Genomic DNA, 7,691 nt, shown 5'->3' on the forward strand with positions numbered 1-7,691 from the left:
CATGCAAAGAAAGCTTATCTTTGAATCACAAGATTCGGTAGACCACTTTAATTTGTTTTCTTCTGCTACATAAGTAGCCTTCACACAATGTGTATTGTCTTGCTTCTCATCATTTGGAAATGGCCTGGGTTGTAATTCTCCGACATACTGCGAGTGATTATCCGTCCAATATGTGCTGATTCTAATAAAAAAAATGAAGATAGAAATGAACTTTTTGTTCCCACGAGTTACTTACCCTAAATATACAGAATTTTTGTTTTGAAGTTTTACTGTATTTGTAGAATATGATACTGATGAGTCTTTTGTACACGAAACAACCGTCTGGGGTGAATACAAAATTTAATCCTGGCATCTGTGATGAGTTTATTTATTGATAGCATATTCTAATTTTTACGGCGATGTTGTTTACCGATCCCGGATCTTATTTTTTTTTTTTTTTTCTTAAAATATATTATAAAACCTATCTTTTCGTAATTTATTTCATGTCTGTCATTCACTGACTGTGACTAAATCATTGACCGAATTATTAAACACTTCTTAGAATAATATATGCATATGTTTGTTCTACTAAATGAACCCTGTAATATCCGTTAGAGCTGATAAATTAAGATTATATTATGGCAGTTTTCATACCAGCTCCTTATCAGCCCTAGGTCAAGATATCAGCCCAAGAGCCGTGGTCTGATATGGGGTCTGATATTAACATGAGATGAAATGTTCTTTTTATCATATATTTCAGCAGAATACATACATTTTTCAAAACTTTGAAACAATGCATTTGTTGTAAAAATTGTTTTGCAGTTTTTAATAATTATATATTTACCTGATTCCTAATATTTTTTATCCAACTTTGTTATGATTTACACCAATTAAAAAACGTACTATTGAGATGTATTTTCCAGAATTTTCCGATTGACGTCGAAATGTCATGCGATAACATTACAGAAAAGAATGAGATAATAAACCGGAAGCAGTTGATAAAAAAAGTCATATAACACGAATAAAGAAATTCTTAAAATTAAATGAATAAATTGATGTAGTTTTGTTATGTGGTACAATTACACCATTATTTTCTATAAGTATATGATACACATTTGTATTCGATTGTTCTCTAAGTCCTAATCAATGTTTGTCGCACATATCAGTGAGCAAAATTACAGATACAAACGCACATAATTTTAACCATCGAGTGAGATTGTGTGTATTTGTTTTTATTTTTGTTATCTATATCCTCCTACTTAGACCTGTGCAAACCCCATTCGTCTCAACCCTGCAGATTCCGTACCCTCGTCTAACAGGAGTGTAGCGGATTCTACCGAGGATTGCCGAATGGTGCAAACCCCTGACCATTGATATTTTTGAAAGCGAGAACTTTTATTATTCTACATACATCTTTTTACCCAAACTTATACTTTCATTTTCCTTAAAATATCTTCACTCATCCTTCTTTTTTAGCTACTTCACTGAAATATGGTGATTTCATTTTATTGACAAAACATCTATAGGGCATATTCAGTTCTAAGTATACCGTTGTTCGAAAGTCATAAATAGATTGAGAGAAAACAATTCCGGGTAACAAACTTAAACCGTGAGAAGCACATCAACTGGAAGAGGAAAACAAAGAAACAACAGAAACACTCAAATGCAAAATTAAAAAAAAACAAAAACAAAAAAAAACCAGACAATGTAACACACAAGAAATGAACTATAAGATAACAACTGCCATTTCCCAAACTTCGTACAGGACATTTTAAGAAAAAAAAAATGGTGGAATGAACCTGATTTTGTGGCTAGGCAAACCTCGCGCTTTTATAGTAATGTTAAATACACGACTAAATGGTAACATGACATGACAGGACTACAGAACATATAAATGCAACAACATTCAGGACAGAGAAATACCCAAATAAACAATACAAAATAAATTTCGACATGTTAATAGTTATCAAACGTACCTGGCTTATAATTTGATACGACAGACGCGCGTTTCTTCTACATACGGCTCACCATTGACGCTCAGATCAAAACAATCAGAAAGCCAAACAAGTACAAAGTCAAAGAGCATTGATGACCTAAAATTCCCCCAAAAATGAGCCAAATACGGCTAAGGTTATCTATGCCTGGGATAAACACGTGGAAGCGAAAATATTATCTCAACCAGATTGAAGAAAGAATAAAACAATACTTTGATAATACATGTTATTGACAAATACATTTTAACTTACCCCGCCCATATAACCGAGTCCTTGAAAATTGGGTCAACAATTTTTATATTTGGATTTTCTAATACCCCTCCTTCTTGCTGACAAATACTCTTAGCCTTTTGCCACGAGACTTTTGGTGTGTACATTGTTGCATATTCTGTCACTAAATAAAATCAACAAATATTTACCAAATAATTCTTTCATTTTTATGATTGTATTTTAAAACATAAGTAGGCATTACATTTTTATAGCTAGCGTTTGCGGTGGTAAAATGTTAACAAAACTATTATGCATCTCCATGTTAAAATCAACATAGCGCATGACATGGTAGAATTATTTCCAGTCCAATAGAAACATTTACAAATTTCAATCTTTAAGGCTGACCTGTTTAACACATCCAAAAAGCATCCATTTTCATTTGATGAAGCCCAAACGATAGAGAAAAGTTAACCTTTCACCATTTCAAAATTTAAACAGATGCATCTAAACTTACTTTTAGAATAGATTTCGATCTCCGACGTTGTTTGAAATATGACCAACAATGCAATTTCAAATGTGACGTTTATCACGTGTATCTCATGTTTTATTTGAATTAGAACATGGCTTTGTTTCCAAAGAGAAAGACGTACGTCATATTAGAATTACTAAAACTATGTCGGAAGTGATTCAAGTTTTTGATTCATGAATCTAATGGAATCTTTGTAATTATTTGTTGAATTTCCATATATCAGAACGTTTTCACCAAAGAACTGAAGTACTAGTTAACGTTGCATAAATTAGATTCAAATTCATATAGTAAATCAGGTTTTTAACCAGATGTCACTGCTTTGTAAAGCAAGATTTTTAATAATTGTAAGAGGTCCTTACTAACACTTGATCTGTATAAATAATGTTAGTTTTGGTCGAAACTTAAAATATTGATTAGAGCTTAAGTAATGGTATTCTAATCAATTAAGTAGGAATGTGGTAATTTTCCAAAGGTACTCATTTGAACAGATAGAAAAACACCATACAAAGACACAGTATAAAATACAGGTGAATTTTGAATGACCGTGACTCTTGTGCCGACCAGCGGTACTAATACTTCTTTTTTGCTGATAAAACTACACCTAGAACTTGACAAAATACCTGAAAAAGCAGCCTTGTATTGAAGGCATATTCCGTTCCATCTCTCATTTCGACAACCAGATGGAACCCATCCGATTTTGTTTTCACTGTGTTTATAGACACCATAAACGCAATATGTTAGACTGCTAGATTCATTGGTTTCTTCGTCTAACGGGAAATCAGTAAAATATGTCTGACCTTCAACATACGTTTGCTTGCTTGCTCTGTTATTTGTCCAAAAGCGCCAACCACTAGAATATAAAGTTGAAAATAATTCAAAAAACAACTGTAAAGCTTTTTTTACATTGTAAAAACAGGATACTAGACGAATACAACGTTTAAAAGGGAATCAGAGTTTTTTGCCAACGACCGTATACACTTATGTGCAGTATAAGTGACTTTATGGTACAATGAAAGATCGTAACTTTTAATTGTATTCAGTATTGTGATATCATGTTTTGTAAATTTTAGAAATGCTTAGAACATAGTCATATACAGTACATTTGACTTGAAACTCATTTGAATTTTGTAATTGACATGAGGGCGCTACTTCAAGCACATGTTTTTATATGCAGCCTCATTTTCAAATAGCCGCCGAAGGAAGAACACGTACAGAAATTTGGTGACACTCAATTTCATAAATATTTCAATCTTTATTATCCATATATATACAGTATATGTGTAGGTATAACTAATTATCAATTCAATTGAGCGACTTAAATCAAAATACTTGGGCTATATATCATCCCGTTTATTTTTCTAGTAAATTTTAATACCCGACAGCAACCTATTGGCTGTTAATGTGAAGAAGATCAGTTTAAGAGAATGTGAATAAATTACAAGTTATATGCTAATAAAGGTGACTAAAGTCTCATATTTGTATGATAAAAAGGAAACAGACGGCATAATCAAATACCTTGCGATTTAGTTTGTTTGGTTTTTTTTTTTTTTATCGAGAAAAGCTTTTATGCAAGCTGTGCGTATAAATATGTTTATGTGAATCAACATAATATGTACTTACAGCTTAGTCAGATTAATCCGAACTAGACGCTTACTCCATATATGGGCAGTCAAACTCCGTCTACATTATCAACATATAACCATAACAACACTAGACGATAAGTTAACAGCTGCCAAAAACATTACTTTAAAAAAGACACACTATATTTTCCTCAATGTTTCACTTATAAAATATTTTTATGTACAAACATGCTGTAATAAGAGTCTTGCTACTTTTTTTCAATTGATCAGTTAATTGTTTCTCACTATTGCGATAATGAAAGTCGGGACTGTTATAGTAAATAGAATATTTTCTTATAGTAAAAAGAAATAACATATACTTACTCTAATGCAAGTGAACCCGAACTGAAAATGATATTCTGAAGGTGTGCATATGAAGACTCGGTAACAGTCATTAGACTAGCATTGATGGCATTGCAGGTGAGTGAAGCTTGTTTTGCAGTGCGTAATTGTGTGAGGTTAGTATACTTCGTAGTAACACCTTAATGGACAGAATATCAACAGTGAAACTGATAAAAACAACAACACATGTTATACAAAAAAGAATGAACATCAGCAAATATCAAGACATATAATTTGCAGAGTGGTAAGCAAGAACATTTTATAGTGTGATTTTCATCTTGTATACGTATTTATATTTTAATTTTTATCAAAAAAGTGTGTTAATATCATTATGTTTCACTATATTGTACTATATGCACAAACTACAAAAACATGTTTGCTTCAATAATGTCTTATAAATTTAGATGTACGTTTGTTTATATGGATTATATGATTAAGTTGTGTTGTACATTTGTTATGTATTTTAAGATATTTTTTTCTGCCGAATCCCAATAATATCATTTTGGGTTTCTCATACAATTTTGTCGATACGAATTAATATGTATTGAGTGAATGTATATAACTGGCATTCATATATGGTTAAGCTAGCTATACAATAAAATTGAGAATGTAAAAAAAAAACAAAGCTAGGCAGAAAAATTTCAACAGACAATCTTATTGGAGTTGAAAATGTGTTCTATTCAACGGAGAAATAATTGGTTAACTTGCTATAAAACCAGGTTTAATCCACCATACATACAGAAATGACTGTACCAAGTCAGGATTATGACAGTTGTTTCTGTTTGTTTGATGTTTTCTAGCTTTTGATTTTGTCATTTGGTAAGGGACTACCCTGGATTTCGCTATTTTTGTTATTTTGCTTGTAAATTCAGAAATTATTGAGATGTGTTTATTTTGCGAATAATGCGACCAAGTGAGTATTGCAATAATTAGAACTCGCATTCAGATATCTTATATATACATTACTATTTCGATTTCCTGGAATCGCAATATATTGTCTCTAATCTTTGTCCATTCTTAAAAGGGCCTCGGTGGCCGAGTGGTCTAAGGAGTTACTACTGTGATAAGTAGCCAGTCAACACTGAGGTTGTGAGTTCGACCCCGTTTGTGTGGGGGCACTCGACTCCAATCTTGATTGATTAGGATTGTCAGTTTTCCTTTCGAAGATCGGTGGTTTTCTCCGGCACTCCGGCTTTCTCCACCAATAAAAACTGGCCGCCACAAAATATCCCAAAAGCGGTGCTTAAAAGTGGTGTTAAAACACAAAATAAAACCCCAACCCATAAAACGCATTCTTAAAAATTCCCTATAATAAAAGCACGCATATAAGTCTGAATTTACAGTATTTAATTGCTATGAAAGAGGCATTAGCTTTGATTTAGACACAACGTAACTATATGATAGTGTCGATTTCAAAGTAAAAAAGAGACGGATATCAAACTCAATTTAGTAAAAATAAGCCCTGATAAGTTATGTAAGATATATCTCGATGTCCCGAATGGTTGTTTAAATGTTTGAATTATTTTTGCACGCTTAAGGATGATTTTCAAGCTAAATTATGTCAGTAAATATTTGATTTCTTTGTCATTTTACTTTTATTGATATAACTGTATGGTAAACGGGGAATTTGTAAAAGAGACATTAACCCGAGGAAGTGCATTTTTTGCTTTGTTTTTTAATTCACAGTTGTAACATAAGCATCAGTATGCAAAGAACCAGGTTCAAGCCAGTGCTAGGACCCGTCTTAAACTTGCAGTAAGGAAAGAGTTTTTGAATCGTGTTGAAGGCCTCACTGTGACTTTAGGACAAAGAACAGCAATCCATGCGATGTTTCTTCACTTTTTGTGTGCTTATGATGTGCTTATACTGGTTTTGTGTCAGCAATTAATACCACATATACTTTTTTTCTATAATTCTTATAGACATTATTAAATGAGACTTACCTGGAATATTCACCAAAATCACAAAGAAACAGGCTAGTGCGATACCGAACATCTACAAGGAGATGCAGTGGATAACAAAGGGTTCGTCAAATTCATTGATAACAATGACATGGCAAAAAAACGAAAAACAACCAAATGACAATCAACTCTGAACAGTCTACAAAACTTAACATAGAAAAAGACAGACCAACATGAACCTCACTAGAATTATATCTAAAAAAAAGGTGATATAAGGTGCTCCGGAAGGGTAAGCAGATTCTGTTCCCCTTCATGTGAGTATAAACCCGGTTATGCGTCTTATTCCTTGTATATATATAAATAAATTGGACGGACTACAAAAGATACAAAGATGTATATTCATTTTTAATAAAAGTACACGTATAAAAGTAATTGAAAACATGACGTGTTGATAATCAATTACTCGAGAACTCAGGTTAAATATTTTACACTTAAAAGTTTTATGTACAGTCAATGTCCTGAACATTAATTCATGTAATATTTACAACTGGACGATAAACAACTACCAATCAATCAATCTTCTGAACAGTCAACTATTGCGTTGTCCGTTGATTTTCTGAATGTGTATGTCCCTCTCTTTTAGAAACCCGTGATTTATTTCAGATTAAAACCGAGCTTGATAAACTTCTTGTCTCTTTTGAAGATGTTGTGAATATTACCAACATTTTACATAAGAATCACCCAAATATTTAACAAAAATATTTTGTAACGAAAAAGTCATATTGAAAAAATAATTATAAAGTGCTTAAACATATACAATTTCGTTTCGTTTGACTTTCAATTTTTTCCCTATCAATTATGTAAAATATTTGCTCCAATGAATGCACCTGCAGGATTGCAATAGTTTTTTCAACTCACCTTTGTCAGTGCATTTATCGCATACTTGAATTAGCACATATGAAACATAGTTCCAGCATCTAAATTGTTCAAGCTCAACAAAAACTGTAAAAATTATGAGTTATCGTAATTCCCAGATGATGAAGGAAATATTGTATTTCTACTTTTACTGAATTATTCAAAGCTGAATAGGATAACAGCTTATTTTTTGTACTTTTTT

General features: G+C 32.1%; 1 long non-coding RNA gene across 1 annotated transcript; it reads right to left on the reverse strand.

Annotated features, from left to right (window-relative positions):
• LOC143066570 (uncharacterized) lies at nt 1–7,037 on the reverse strand. Its single transcript, XR_012975675.1, has 5 exons — nt 6,617–7,037; nt 4,656–4,812; nt 3,333–3,562; nt 2,226–2,367; nt 1–181 (listed from the first exon to the last, which is right to left on the reverse strand). It is a non-coding gene; the product is annotated as an uncharacterized LOC143066570 (long non-coding RNA).
• Between the last annotated feature and the right edge of the window lie 654 nt (nt 7,038–7,691).

This window comes from Mytilus galloprovincialis, chromosome 3 (assembly GCF_965363235.1).
Source record: "Mytilus galloprovincialis chromosome 3, xbMytGall1.hap1.1, whole genome shotgun sequence".
Classification (NCBI taxonomy): domain Eukaryota; kingdom Metazoa; phylum Mollusca; class Bivalvia; order Mytilida; family Mytilidae; genus Mytilus; species Mytilus galloprovincialis.